Source organism: Hemitrygon akajei, chromosome 30 (genome assembly GCF_048418815.1).
Source record: "Hemitrygon akajei chromosome 30, sHemAka1.3, whole genome shotgun sequence".
In the NCBI taxonomy this organism is placed as follows: Eukaryota; Metazoa; Chordata; class Chondrichthyes; order Myliobatiformes; family Dasyatidae; genus Hemitrygon; species Hemitrygon akajei.
This window is the reverse complement of record NC_133153.1, coordinates 44,715,045-44,729,836: the sequence shown is the minus strand read 5'-3', so window position 1 is coordinate 44,729,836 and position 14,792 is coordinate 44,715,045. Positions and strand designations below refer to the sequence as shown.

At 44.1% G+C, this 14,792-nt stretch overlaps 1 protein-coding gene across 3 annotated transcripts in view; it reads right to left on the bottom strand.

Annotated features, from left to right (window-relative positions):
* hacd3 (3-hydroxyacyl-CoA dehydratase 3) overlaps positions 1 to 14,792 on the bottom strand; it is a 105,925-nt gene that overhangs the window by 24,251 nt on the left and 66,882 nt on the right. The gene's annotated exons all lie outside the window — the stretch shown is intronic.

Genomic DNA, 14,792 nt, shown 5'->3' with positions numbered 1-14,792 from the left:
TCAGGAGGATCAATTTTGACTGTTGCTATCCTTTTGCTATTAATATCTGTAGAAGCCCTCAGGAGCAACCTCATGCTTTCTTTTAGCCTTCCTGATGTCCTCAAGTGTTCTACTGCATTTATTAACCTCATGTACCTCATTTGTTTCCATCTATACCTGCTAGGCACCTCTTTTTTTTAAACCAGGACAACAAAATCTCACAAAAACCTTGCCTCTTATTCTGCAGGAACAAACTCTCTACTCTCAAAATTTTACTTTTGAAGGCCTCCCACTTACCAAGAATACCTTTGCTAAAAAACAATTTGTCCCAATCCACATTTTTTGATCTTTTTAAGAATCTCAACCCAAGGACCAGACCTATCCTTTTCCATAATTACCTTGAAACTAATGGCATTATAAGACCATATGATATAGGAGCAGAATTAGGCCATTTGGCCCACCGAGTCTGCTCCTCCATTTCATCATGGCTGATACATTTCCCTCCGTATCTCTTCATGTCCTGACTAATCAAGAATCTATCAACCTCTGCCTTAAATATACTCAATGACTTGAACTTCTCAGCTGCCTGTGACAAAAAAAATTCCATACTCACCACTCTCTGGCACAAGAAATTCCTCACCTCTGTTCTAAGTGGTCATCCTTCTATTCTGAGACTGTGTCCTCTGGTCTTAGACTCCCCCACCATAGGAAATATCCCTCCATATTGACTTTATCCAGGCCTTTCAACATTCAATAGGTTTCAATGAGATTCCCCCTCATTCTGAACTCCAATGAGTACATGCCCAGAGCCAAACTCTCCTCATATGATAAATCTTTCAATCTCAGAATAATTTCTATGAACATCCTTTGAATCCTCTCCAATGCCAGCATCCTTTCTTAGATAAGGGGCCCAAAATTGCTCGTAATACCCTAAGTGAGGCCTCACTAATGTGTTATAGTCTCAACATTGTATCCTTGCTTTTATACTCTAGTCCTCTCGAAATGAATGCTAACATCACATTTGCCTTCCAATCTGCAAATTTACAACTCAGAATTTTGAATTTTCTCTCCAATTAGAAAATATTCTACTCTTTTATTTCTTCTACCAAAGTGTATGACCATACTCTTCCCAACACTGTATCGCATCTGCCACATACTCCTGATTTGTCCAAGTCCTTCTGTAGCCTCTCTGTGTCCTCAGAATTATCTACCTCTCCACCTATCTTCATAAAATTAGCCACAAAACCATCAATTCCATCATCCAAATCATTGACATATAACGTAAAAAGAAGTTGTCCCAACACAAACCCACTGTGGAACATCACAACCAGAAAAGCCTCCATTTATTCCCACTCTTTGCCTCTTGCCAATCAGCCAATACTCTATCCATGCTAGTATCTTTCCTGTAATACCATGGGCTCTTAACTTGTTAAGCAGCGTTATGTGTGGCACCTTGTCAAGGCCTTCTAAAAATACAAGTACACAATTATGATCACTAGATGCAAAGTGTTCTCCTACACAAACTTCTGTTACCTGTCCTCTCTCATTCCCTAATAGGAGATCTAGTATTACACTCTCTAGTTGGGACTTCTATGTGCTGATTAAAGAAACTTTCCTGAACACATTTGACAAACTCTAACCCATTAATTCTATTACAGTATGGGAGACCCCGTCAATATGTGGAAAGTTGAAGTCACTTATTATCACAACCTTGTTTCTTGCAACAATCTGCAATCTCTCAACAAAATTTGCTCCTCCAAATCCCATGGACTACTGGGTGGTCTATAATATAACCTTATTAACATGCTCATATCTTTCTTTTTCCTCAGTTCTACCCATAAAGCCTTACCAGATGAGCTCTCCAGTCTGTCCTGGCTGAGTACTGTTGAGATATTTTCCCTGACTTGTAATGCTATCGCTCCTGCTCTATCACATCTGAAACAAAGGAACCCCTGAATATGGAGCTGCCAGTCCTGCCTCTCCTGTAATCAAGTCTCACTAATGGCTACAATATCATAATTCCATGTGTTGATCCATGATCTAAGCTCATCCACCTTTCCTACAATGCCCACTGCAGTGAAATATATACAACTCAGAACACTGGGCTCACCGTGCTGGGCCATTTGATTCCTGACCATGTATGTGGGCTTAACAACATCCTTCATCACTACCACTTCACTATCTGCTGTGGTACTCTGGTTCCCAGCCCCTACAACTCTCTCTTAAACCTCTGGCCCCACCCCTGTGCAGCAATAGCAAACCATCCCGCGTGGATAAAGAATTGTAAAGCTGCATATTGATTTCCCAAATCTTGAACTCAATGCCTTGATGAACACACCTTCACCTGGCCAATCTCTTACTTATTTTCCTGAATCTCTTTCTCCATTTTAGGAGATGGGACAGCTACTAACATCCATTTCCAGCCTACCCACTCCTACAGCAATCTCAACTACTCTTCATCCCACCCTGCCTCCTCCAAGGACTCTATTCTATTATTCTCATTCCTTTGTCATTGTTATATTTGTCCCAGTGATGATTCTCCCCACATGAATATCACTGGTGTCCCTTTCTGAACCCCTTTACCATTTCTAACAAAACCCTTAAGAGTCATAGCACAGAAATAGACCCTTCAGCCCAATTAGTCTGCACCAAACAATTTAAACAGCCTATTTCTATCGACCTGCACCAGGACCATACCCTCCAGTCCCCTACCATCCATGTACCTATCCAAACCTTTATGTTTCTGATCGCGTCCACAAAATCTTGAAGTGGGAAGGAGAACAGCCAGAGGTCGTGGTACATATTGATACCAATGACATAGGTAGGAAAAGGGAGGAGGTCCTGAAAGCAGACTACAGGGAGTTAGGAAAGAAGTTGAGAAGCAGGACCTCAAAGGTAGTAATCTCAGGATTACTGCCTGTGCCATGTGACAGTGAGAATAGGAATAGAATGAGGTGGAGGAAAAATGCGTGGCTGAGGGATTGGAGCAGGAGGCAGGGATTCAGATTTATGGATCACTGGGACCTCTTCTGGAGCAGGTGTGACCTGTACAAAAAGGACAGGTTGCACTTGAATCCGAGTGGGATCAATATCCTGGCGAGAAGGTTTGCTATTGATGAGAGTTTAAACTAGAATTGTTGGGAGGTGAGAACTGAACTGAAGTGATGGAGGAAAGGGAGGTTGGCTCACAAATAGAGAAAGCTTCGAGACAGTACAAAAGGGAGGATAGGCAGGTAATAGAGAAGGGACGCGCTCTGACGAGGAGTATTATGAATAAAGCGGATGAGCTTACAGCGTGGATCAGCACTTGGAGCTATGATGTTGTAGCCATTACAGAGACTTGGATGGTGCAGGGGCAGGAATGGCTACTTCAAGTGCCAGGCTTTAGATGCTTCAGAAAGGATAGGGAGGGAGGCAAAAGAGGTGGGGGCATGGCACTGTTTGTCAGAGATAGTGTTACGGCTGCAGAAAAGGAGTAAGTCATGGAGGGGTTGTCAACGGAGTCTCTGTGGGTGGAAGTTAGGAATAGGAAGGGGTCAATAACTCTACTGGGTATTTTCTACAGACCATCCAATAGTAACAGAGACATCAAGGAGCAGATAGGGAGACAGATTTTGGAAAGGAGTAATAGCAACAGGGTCGTTGTGGTGGGTGATTTTATTTTCCCAAATATTGATTGGCATCTCCCTAGAGTGAGGGGTTTAGATGGGGTAGAGTTTGTTAGGTGTGTTCAGGAAGCTTTCTTGACACAATATTTATATAAGCCTACAAGAGGAGAGGCTGTATTTGATCTGGTATTGGGAAATGAACCTGGCCAGGTGTCAGGTCTCTCAGTGGGAGAGCATTTTGGAGATGGTGATCACAATTTTATCTCCTTTACCATAGCATTGGAGAGGGATCGGAACAGACAAGTTAGGGAAACGTTTAATTGGAGTAAGGGGAAATATGAGGCTATCAGGCAGGAACCTGGAAGCATAAATTAGAAACAGATGTTCTCAGGGAAATGTATGGAAGAAATGTGGCAAATGTTCAGGGGGTATTTGTGTGGGGTTCTGAGTAGGTACGTTCCAATGAAACATAGAAAGGATGGTAGGTTACAAGATCCGTGGTGTACAAAGGCTGTTTTAAATCTAGTCCAAGAAGAAGAGCTTACAAAAGGTTCAAAAAACTAGGTAATGATAAGAATCTAGAAGATTATAAGGCTAGCAGGAATTAAATTAGGAGAGCCAGAAGGGGCCATGAGAAGGCCTTGGTGGACAAGATTAAGGAAAACCCCAAGGCATTCTACAAGTATGTGAAGAGCAAGAGGATAAGACATGAGACAATAGGACTAATCAAGTGTGACAGCAGAAAAGTGTGTATGGAACCGGAGGAAATAGCGGAGGTACTTAATATTTGCTTTAGTATTCATTACGGAAAAGGATCTTGGCGATTGTAGGGATGACTTGCAGTGGCTGAAAAGCTTGAGCATGTAGATATTAAAGAAGAGGATGTGCTGGAGCTTTTGGAAAGCATCAAGTTGGACCAGACGGGATGTACCCCAGGCTACTGTGGGAAGTGAGAGAGGAGATTGCTGAGCCTCTGGAATGATCTTTGCATCATCAATGAGGACGGGGGAGGTTCAGGAGGATTGGAGGGTTACGGATGTTGTTCCCTTATTCAAGAAAGGGAGTAGGGATAGCCCAAGAAATTATAGGCCAGTGAGTCTTACTTCAGTGGTTGGTAAGTTGATGGAGAAGATCCCGAGAGGCGAGATTTATGAACATTTGGAGAGGCATAATATGTTTAGGAATAGTCAGCATGGCTTTGCCAAAGGCAGGTCGTGCCTTACAAGCCTGATTAAATTTTTTGAGGATGTGACTAAACACACTGATGAAGGTAGAGCAGTAGATGGAGTTTATGTGGATTTTAGCAAGGCATTTGTTAAGGTACCCCATGCGAGCCTTATTGAGAAAGTAAGGAGGCATGGGTTCCAAGGGGACAATGCTTTGTGGATCCCAAACTGGCTTGCCCACAGAAGGCAAAGAATGGTTGTAGACGGGTCATATTCTTCATGGAAGCCAGTGACCTGTGGTGTGCCACAGGGATCTGTTCTGGGACCCCTACGCTTTGTGATTTTTATAAATGACCTGGATGAAGAAGTGGAGGGATACGTTTGTAAATTTGCTGATGACACAAAGGTTGGGGGTATTGTGGATAGTGTGGAGGGCTGTCAGAAGTAACAATGGGACACGGACAGGATGCAAAACTGGGCTGAGAAGTGGCAGATTGAGTTCAACCCAGATAAGTGTGAGGTGGTTCATTTTGTTAGGTCAAATATGATGGCAGAATATAGCATTAATGGTAAGACTCTTGGCAGCGTGGAGGACCAGAGGGATCTTGGGGTCCGGGTCTATAGGACTTTCAAAGCTGCTACGCTGAATGACTCTATGGTTAAGAAGGCATACGGTGCACTGGCCTTCATCAACTGTGGGATTGAGTTTAAGAGCCAAGAGGTAATGTTGCAGCTATATAGGACCCTGGTCAGACCCCACTTGGAGTAATGTGCTCAATTCTGGTTGCCTCAGTACAGGAAGGATGTGGAAACCACAGAAAGGATGCAGAGGAGATTTACAAGGATGTTCCCTAGATTGAGGAGCATGCCTTATGAGAACAGGTTGAGTGAACTCTGCCTTTTCTTCTTGGAGCGACAGAGGATGAGAGGAGACCTGATTGAGGTGTACAAGATAATGAAAGGCACTGATCGTATGGATAGTCAGAAGCTTTTCCCCAGAGTTAAAATGGCTAGCACAAGAGGGCATAGTTTTAAGGTGCTTGGAAATAAGTACAGAGTAGATGTCAGGGGTAAGTTTTTTTTACACAGAGAGTGGTAAGTGCATGGAATGGGCTGCCGGCGGCGGCAGTGGAGGTGGAAATGATAGGGTCTTTTAAGAGACTCCTGGATGGCTACATGGAGCTTAGAAAAATAGAGGGCTATGGGTAAAGCCTAGGTAGTTGTAATGTAGGAACATGTTTGGCACAGCTTTGTGGGCCGAAGGGCCTGTATTGTGCTGTAGATTTTCTATGTTTTTAAACATTGAAATTGAGCTTGCATGCAGCACTTGGCTGGCAGCTTGTTCCACACTCTCACAACCCTGAGTGATGTATCACCTCATGTTCCCCTTAAACTTTTCACCTTTAGCCCATGACCTTAATGGAAAAATCCTGCTTGCATTTGCCTTGTCTATACCCCTCGTAACTTTGTATACATCTATCAAATCTCCCCTCAGTCTTCTAAGTTCAAGGGAATAAAGCCTGAACCTATTCAATCTTTACTTGTAAAGATCCTTGTAAATTTTCTCTGGACTCTTTCTATAGGTAGATGACCAAAATTTGACTACACCACATCCATTTACTGCATTCAATCCTCCTCTTCAGGACAGAATAAGGATGGAGGCCCCCAGTCCTCTTCTTCCAACCCATCAACCTCCATAATTTTCGCCGCCTTGAAACAAATTCCACCAACGAGCACATCTTTTGACTTTCAACATTATAAAAGTACAGAGGGATAAGCGGAGCAGCCATTGTCAGGAGTAGGCCAGTGGCGAGTTAAGTGGTAGGCTTTGGCTTTAAAAAGTTTCGGCTCAGAAGAGGTATCGGCTCGGTGTAAAGCGCCTATTAAGGTTTCCTTTTTGGTTTTATTTCCTCTCTTACTGTACCATTTAAATGGCTGTGGTGTGTTCTTCGTGCTGGATGTTGGAGAACTGGAAGACCCAGAGTCTCCCAGGGAAGCATCTGCGTGAAGTGCATCCAGCTACAGCTCCTTAAAGACCATGTTAGGGATCAGGAGCAGCAAATGGATGACCTTTGGCTTGTAGGGGAGACTGAGGACATAATTGATCAAAGTTACAGAGAAGTAGTCACCCCGAAGTTGCAGGTGGCAAGTAGCTGGGTGACTGTCAGAAGAAATGTAAATAAGCAGTTACAGCAGAGCACCCCTGTGGCCATTCCCTTCAAAAATAAGTACACCACTTTGGATACTTTTGTGGGGGATGACCTCCTGTGAGAATGCCGCGGCAACCGGGTTACAGGTTACACCATGGGTCCCTGGTGCTAAAGGGAAAGAGAGAGAAGGGAGCGGTAGTGATAGGGGCCTCAATAGTCAGGGGAACAGACAGGAGATTTTGTGGATGTGAATGGGACACCTGGATGGTATGTTGCCTCCCAGGTGCCAGGATCAGCGATCATACCCACAACATTTTGGAGAGGGAGGGGGAGCAGCCAGATGTCTTGGTACATATTAGTACCAGTGACACAGGACGGAAAAGCAATGAGGTCCTGAAAAGAGAATTTAGAGAGCTGGGTAGAAAACTGAGAAGCAGGACTTCCAGGGTAGTAATTTCTGGATTGCTGCCTGTGCCACACGCGAGTGAGAGTAGAAACAAGATGATTTGGTAGATAAATGATTGGCTGAGAAGCTGGTGCAGGGGGAGGGGTTCACGTTCTTGGATCATTAGGATCTCTTCTGGGGGAGGTATGACCTGTTCAAAAGTGACGGGTTGCAACTAAACCTGAGAGAGACTAACATTCTCGAAGGCAGGTTTATTAGAGGTTTGAAAAGGGTTTAAACTAATTTAGCTGGGGAGGGTTAGGAACCGGAGTGAAGGGACTCAGGATAGAACAAAATTAAGGATCGCATGCAGTCAGACTGTCAAGAAGGGCAGGCAGGTGATGGGACTTAGTTGCAGCTAACTGGCTGAGTATCAAATCATTAGGGATACAGAATAAGAAAGGATATGGTACTCAAGGTGTTGTATCTAAATGTGCGCAGTATAAGAAATAAGGTGGATGATCTTATAATATTACAGATTGCCAGGTATGATGTTGTAGCCATCACTGAATCGTGGCTGAAGGATGGTTGTAGTTGGGAGCTGAATGTCCAAGGTTACACATTATATTGGAGGGATAGGAAGGTAAGCAAAGACGGTGGTGTAGCTCTACTGGTAAAGAATGGCATCAAATCAGTAGAAAGATGTGACACAGGATTGAAAAATGTTGAATCCTTGTAGGTTGAGTTAAGAAACTGTAAGGGTATTAGGATGTTGATGGCCTCCCAACAGTGGCTGGGAGGTGGACCACAGGTGACAACAGGAAATAGAAAAGGCAGCTCAAAAGGCCAATGTTATGGTAGTCATGGGAGATTTTAACATGTAGGTCGATTGGTAAAATCAGGTTGGCAATGACAATAGACAACAGGTGCAGAAGTAGACCATTCGGCCCTTCAAGCCTGCACCGCCATTTTGAGATCATGGCTGATCATCTACTATCAATACCCGGTTCCTGCCTTGTCCCCATATCCCTTGATTCCCCTATCCATAAGATACCTATCTAGCTCCTTCTTGAAAGCATCCAGAGAATTGGCCTCCACTGCCTTCCGAGGCAGTGCATTCCAGACCCCCACAACTCTCTGGGAGAAGAAGTTTTTCCTTAACTCTGTCCTAAATGACCTACCCCTTATTCTCAAACCATGCCCTCTGGTACTGGACTCTCCCAGCACCTGGAACATACTTCCTGCCTCTATCTTGTCCAATCCCTTAATAATCTTATATGTTGCAATCAGATCCCCTCTCAATCTCCTTAATTCCAGCGTGTAAAAGCTCAGTCTCTCTAACCTCTCTGCGTAAGACAGTCCAGACATCCCAGGAATTAACCTTGTGAATCTATGCTGCACTTCCTCTACAGCCAGGATGTCCTTCCTTAACCCTGGAGACCAAACTGTACACAATACTCCAGGTGTGGTCTCACCAGGGCCCTGTACAAATGCAAGAGGATTTCCTTGCTCAAAGAACAAAGAATTCCCTTTGTAATGAAGGCCAACATTCCATTAGCCTTCTTCACTGCCTGCTGCACTTGCTCATTCATCTTCAGTGACTGATGAACAAGGACTCCTAAATCTCTTTGTATTTCTCCCTTACCTAACTTTACACCGTTCAGATAATAATCTGCCTTCCTGTTCTTACTCCCAAAGTGGATAACCTCACACTTATTCACATTAAACATCATCTGCCAAGTATCTGCCCACTCACCCAGCCTATCCAAGTCACCCTGAATTCTCCTAACATCCTCATCACATGTCACACTGCCACCCAGCTTAGTATCATCAGCAAACTTGCTGATGTTATTCTCAATGCCTTCATCTAAATCGTTGACATAAATCGTAAACAGCTGTGGTCCCAATACCAAGCCCTGTGGCACCCCACTAGTCACCACCTGCCATTCCGAGAAACACCTATTCACCGCTACCCTTTGCTTTCTACCTGCCAATCAGTTTTCTATCCATGTCAATGTCTTCCCCCCAATGCCATGAGCTTTGATTTTACCCACCAATCTCCTATGTGGGACCTTATCAAATGCCTTCTGATAATCGAAGTACACTACATCCACTGGATCTTCCTTGTCTAACTTCCTGGTTACATCCTCGAAAAATTCCAATAGATTAGTCAAGCATGATTTACCCTTGGTAAATCCATGCTGGCTCGGCCCAATCCTATCACTGCTATCTAGATATGCCACTATTTCATCTTTAATAATGGACTCCAGCATCTTCCCCACTACTGATGTTAGGCTGACAGGTCGATAGTTCTCTGTTTTCTCCCTCCCTCCTTTCTTAAAAAGTGGGATAACATTAGCCATTCTCCAATCCTCAGGAACTGATTCTGAATCTAAGGAACTTTGGAAAATGATTACCAATGCATCTGCAATTTCCAGGGCCACCTCCTTTAGTACCCTAGGATGCAGACCATCTGGACCTGGGGATTTGTCAGCCTTCAGTCCCATCAGTCTACTCATTACCGTTTCCTTCCTAATGTCAATCTGTTTCATTTCCTCTGTTACCCTATGTCCTTGGCCCATCCATACATTTGGGAGATTGCTTGTGTCTTCCTTAGTGAAGACAGATCTAAAGTACTTATTAAATTCTTCTGCCATTTCTCTGTTTCCCATAACAATTTCACCCAATTCATTCTTCAAGGGCCCAACATTGTTCTTAACTATCTTCTTTCTCTTCACATACCTAAAAAAGCTTTTGCTATCCTCCTTTATATTCCTGGCTAGCTTGCGTTCGTACCTCATTTTTTCTCCCCGTATTGCCTTTTTAGTTAAGTTCTGTTGTTCCTTAAAAATTTTCCAATCATCTGTCCTCCCACTCACCTTAGCTCTGTCATACTTCCTTTTTTTTAATGCTATGCAATCTCTGACTTCCTTTGTCAACCACTGTGGCCCCTTTCCCCCCTTTGAATCCTTCCTTCTCCGGGGGATGAACTGATTTTGCACCTTGTGCATTATTCCCAAGAATACCTGCCATTGCTGTTCCACTGTCTTTTCTGCTAGGATATCCGTCCAGTTAACTTTGGCCAGCTCCTCCCTCATGGCTCCATAGTTTCCCCTGTTCAACTGCAACACTGACACCTCCGAGCTGCCCTTATCCTTCTCAAATTGCAGATAAAAACTTATCATATTATGATCACTACCTCCTAATGGCTCCTTTACTTCAAGATCGCTTATCAAATCCTTATTCAAGATCGCTTATCAAATGGATCTCAAGAGAGTAAGTTTGTTGAATGCCTAAGAGATAGCTTTTTAGAGCAGTTTGTTGTTGACCCTACTAGGGGATCAGCTATGCTGGATTGGGTGTTATGTAATGAACCGGTGGCGATTAGGAAGTTTAAGGTAAAAGGATCCTTAGGAACCAGTGATCACAATATGATTGAGTTCAACTTGAAATTTGATAGGGAGAAAGTAAAGTCTGATGTAGCAGTATTTCAGTGGAGTAAGGGTAAGTACAGTGGTATGAGAGAGGAGTTGTCCAAAGTAAATTGGAAGGAGCTGCTGGCAGGGGTGTCAGCAGAGCAGCAATGGTGTGCGTTTCTGGGAAAAATGAGGAAGGTGCAGATGTATTCTAAAAATGAAGAAATACCCAAATGGTAAAATAGTACAACCATGCTGACAAGGGAAGTCAAAGCCATTGTAAAAGCAAAAGAAAGGGCATACGACAAAGCAAAAATTAGTGGGAAGATAAGAGGATTGGTAAGTTTTTATAAAACTACAGAGAGCAGCTAAAAAAATCATTAGAAGGAAAAAAATAAAATATGAAATAAGCTAGCAAACGATATCAAAGTGGATAGTAAAAGTTTTTTCAAGTATGTTAAAAATAAAAGAGAAATGAGAGTAGATATAAGACCACTAGAAAATGAAGCCAGAGAAATAATAACAGGTGACAAGGAAGTCGGCTGATGAACTAAGTAAGTTTTTGCATCAGTCTTCACTGTGGAAGACACTAGCAGTGTGCCTGATGTTGTAGTGTGTGAAGGAAGAAAAGTGGGTGCAGTTACTATTACATGAGAGAAGGAGCTCAAAAAGCTAAAAGACCTAAAGGTACATAAGCCATTTGGACCAGATGAACTGCATCCTAGGGTTCTGAAAGAGGCAGCATTTAGAGATTGTGGCAGCATTAGAAATGGTCTTTCAAAAATCATTGGACCCTGGCATGGTGCCAGAGGACTGGAAAATTGCAAATGTCACTCCATTCTTTAAGGAAGGAGGCAGGCAGCAGAAAGGAAATTATTGACCAGTTAGCCTGACCTCAGTGGTTGGGAAGATGTTATTGAGTCAATGGTTAAGGATGAGGTGATGGAGTACTTGGTGACACAGGACAGTCAGCATGGTTTCCTTCAGGGAAAATCCTGGTTGACGTACCTGTTGAAATTCTTTGAGGAGATTACACGTAGGATAGATAAAGGGGTTGCAGTACTACTACTACTACTACGTCAACTCAGGCCTAGGGGCCCGGTGCCGGGGATGTAGTGGATGTTGTATATTTGGACTTTCAGAAGGCCTTATACAAGGTGCCAAACATGAGGCTGCTTACCAAATTAAAAATTCATGGTATTACAGGAAAATTACTGGCATGGTTAGAGCATTGGCTGATTGGTAGGAGGCAGCGTATGGGAATAAAAGGATCCTTTTTTAGTTGGCTTACATCCGTCATCATGAAGTGTTTCGAGAGGCTCGTCATGAGGCATATCAAGACCCTGCTGCCCCCCTCACTGGACCCCCTGCAGTTTGTGTACCATCCCAACCGCTCAACAGATGACGCCATTGCCACCACCCTCAACCTGGCCCTAACCCACCTGGACAAAAAAGACACATATGTTTGGATGCTGCTCATAGACTTCAGTTCAGCATTCAACACAATCATCCATCAGAAACTGATTGGAAAGCTGAGCCTACTGGGCCTGAACACCTCCCTCTGCAACTGGATCCTAGACTTCCTGACTGGGAGACCTCAGTCAGTCCAGATCATGAGCAGCATCTCCAACACCATCACACTGAGCATGGGAGCTCCCCAGGGTTGCATGCTCAGTCCACTGCTGTTCACTCTGCTGACCCATGACTGTGCTGCAACACACAGCTCAAACCATATCATCAAGTTCACCGATGACACGACCGTGGTGGGTCTCATCAGCAAGAATGACGGGTCAGCTTACAGAGAGGAGGTGCAGCGGCTAACAGACTGGTGCAGAGCCAACAACCTGTCTCTTAATGTGAACAAAACAAAAGAGATGGTTGTTGACTTCAGGAGGGCATGGAGAAACCACTCCCCACTGAACATCGATGGCTCCTCGGTAGAGATCGTAAAGAGCACCAAATTTCTTGGTTTTCACCTGACAGAGAATCTCACCTGTTCCCTCAACACCAGCTCCATAGCAAAGAAAGCCCAGCAGTGTCTCTACTTTTTGCAAAGGCTGAGGAAAGTCCATCTCCCACCCCCCATCCTCATCACATTCTACAGGGGTTGTATTGAGAGCATCCTGAGCAGCTGCATCACTGCCTGGTTCAGAAACTGCACTATCTTGGATCGCAAGACCCTGCAGCAGATAGTGAGGTCAGCTGAGAACATCATCGGGGTCTCTCTTCCTGCCATCAGGGACATTTACATTACACGCTGCATCCGCAAAGGGAACAGCATTATGAAGGACCCCATGCACCCCTCATACAATCTCTTCTCCCTCCTGCCATGTGGGAAAAGGCTCCGAAGCATTCGGTCTCTCACGACCAGACTATGTAACAGTTTCTTCCCCCAAGCTATCAGACTCCTCAATACCCGAAGCCTGGACTGACACCTTGCCCTACTATCCTGTTTATTATTTATTTTAATGCCTGCACTGTTTTTGTGCACTTTATGCAGTCTAGTGTAGGTCTGTAGTCTAGTGTAGCTTTCTCTGTGTTGTTTTTTTTATTGCATAGTTCAGTCTAGTTTTTTGTACTGTCATGTAACACCATGGTCCTGAAAAACGTTATCTCATTTTTACTATGCACTGTACCAGCAGTTATGGTCAAAATGACAATAAAAGTTGACTTGACTTGACTTGACCTGACTAGAGGTGTTCCGCAGGGGTCAGTGTTGGGACCACTTCTTTTTATGCTGTATATAAATGATTTATAAATGATGGAATAGATGGCTTTGTTGCCAAGTTTACAGATGATACAAAGATTGAAGAAGGGGCAGCCAGTATTGAGGAAACAGGTAGGATGCAGAGGGACTTAGACACATTAGGAGAATGGGCAAGAAAGTGGCAAATGAAATATAATGTTGGAAAATGCATGGTCATGTGCTTTGGTAGCAGAAATAAATGTGCAGACTATTTTCTAAATGGGGAGAAAATCCAGGAATCTGAGATACAGAGAGATCTGGGAGTCCCTGTGTAGAACACCCTGAAGGTTAACTTGCAGGTTGAGTCAGTGGTGAGGAAGGCTAACGTGGTTTCAAGAGGTCTAGAATACAAGGGCAGGGATGTGATACTGAAGCTTTTCAGGCACTGGCATGGCCTCACCTTGAGTACTGTGAATAGTTTTAGGTCCCTCATCTTAGAAGAGATGTGCTGGCATTGGAGAGGGTCCAGAAGAGGTTCACAAGGATGATTCCAGGAATGGAAGTGTTATCATACAAGGAACGTTTGATGGCTCTGGGTCTGTACTCACTAGAATTCAGAAGGATGAGGGGGGGATCTCGTTGAAACCTTTCAAATGTTGAAAGGCCTAGACAGAGTAGATGTGGAAGGGATGTTTCCCATTGTGGGTGAGTCTAGGACAAGAGGGTACAGCCTCAGAATAGAGGGGTGCCCTTTCAGAACAGAGATGCGGAGAGATTTCTTTAGCCAAAGGGTGGTGAATTTATGGAATTTGTTGCCACATGCAGCTGTGGAGGCCAAGACGTTGGATGTATTTGAGGCAGAGATTGACAGGTTCTTGATTGGACATGGCATCAAAGGTTTTGGAGAGACGGCCGAGAACTGGGGTTGAGAAGGAGAAAAAAAAAGGATCAGCCATGATTGAATGGCGGAGCAGATTCAATGGGCCAGATGGCCCAATTCTGCTCCTATGTCTTATGGTCTTAACCCTGTGGCAATTTTCATGCGGCTCTGTGAGGAATCCAGAGATTATCACCTTTTGGTTCTGATTTTTAATTTAGTCCCGAGCTGCTCAAATTCCCTCCACAGAACCTCTTTCCTCATCCTACCTATATAATTGATACCCACATGGACCATGACAACTGGATCTTTCCCCTCCCACTGCAAGTCAGATCAGACGTACTGACCCTGGGCACCAGGCAGGCAACACAATCATCGGGACACTCTATCCCTGCGACAGAGAACTTTGTTCATTTCCTTGACTATACTATCTCCAATTACAACTACATTTCTCTTCTCTCCCATCTCTTGAACCACGGTGCCACAGTTCGGTTGCTCAACCTACCTACAGCCCCCACTCTCATC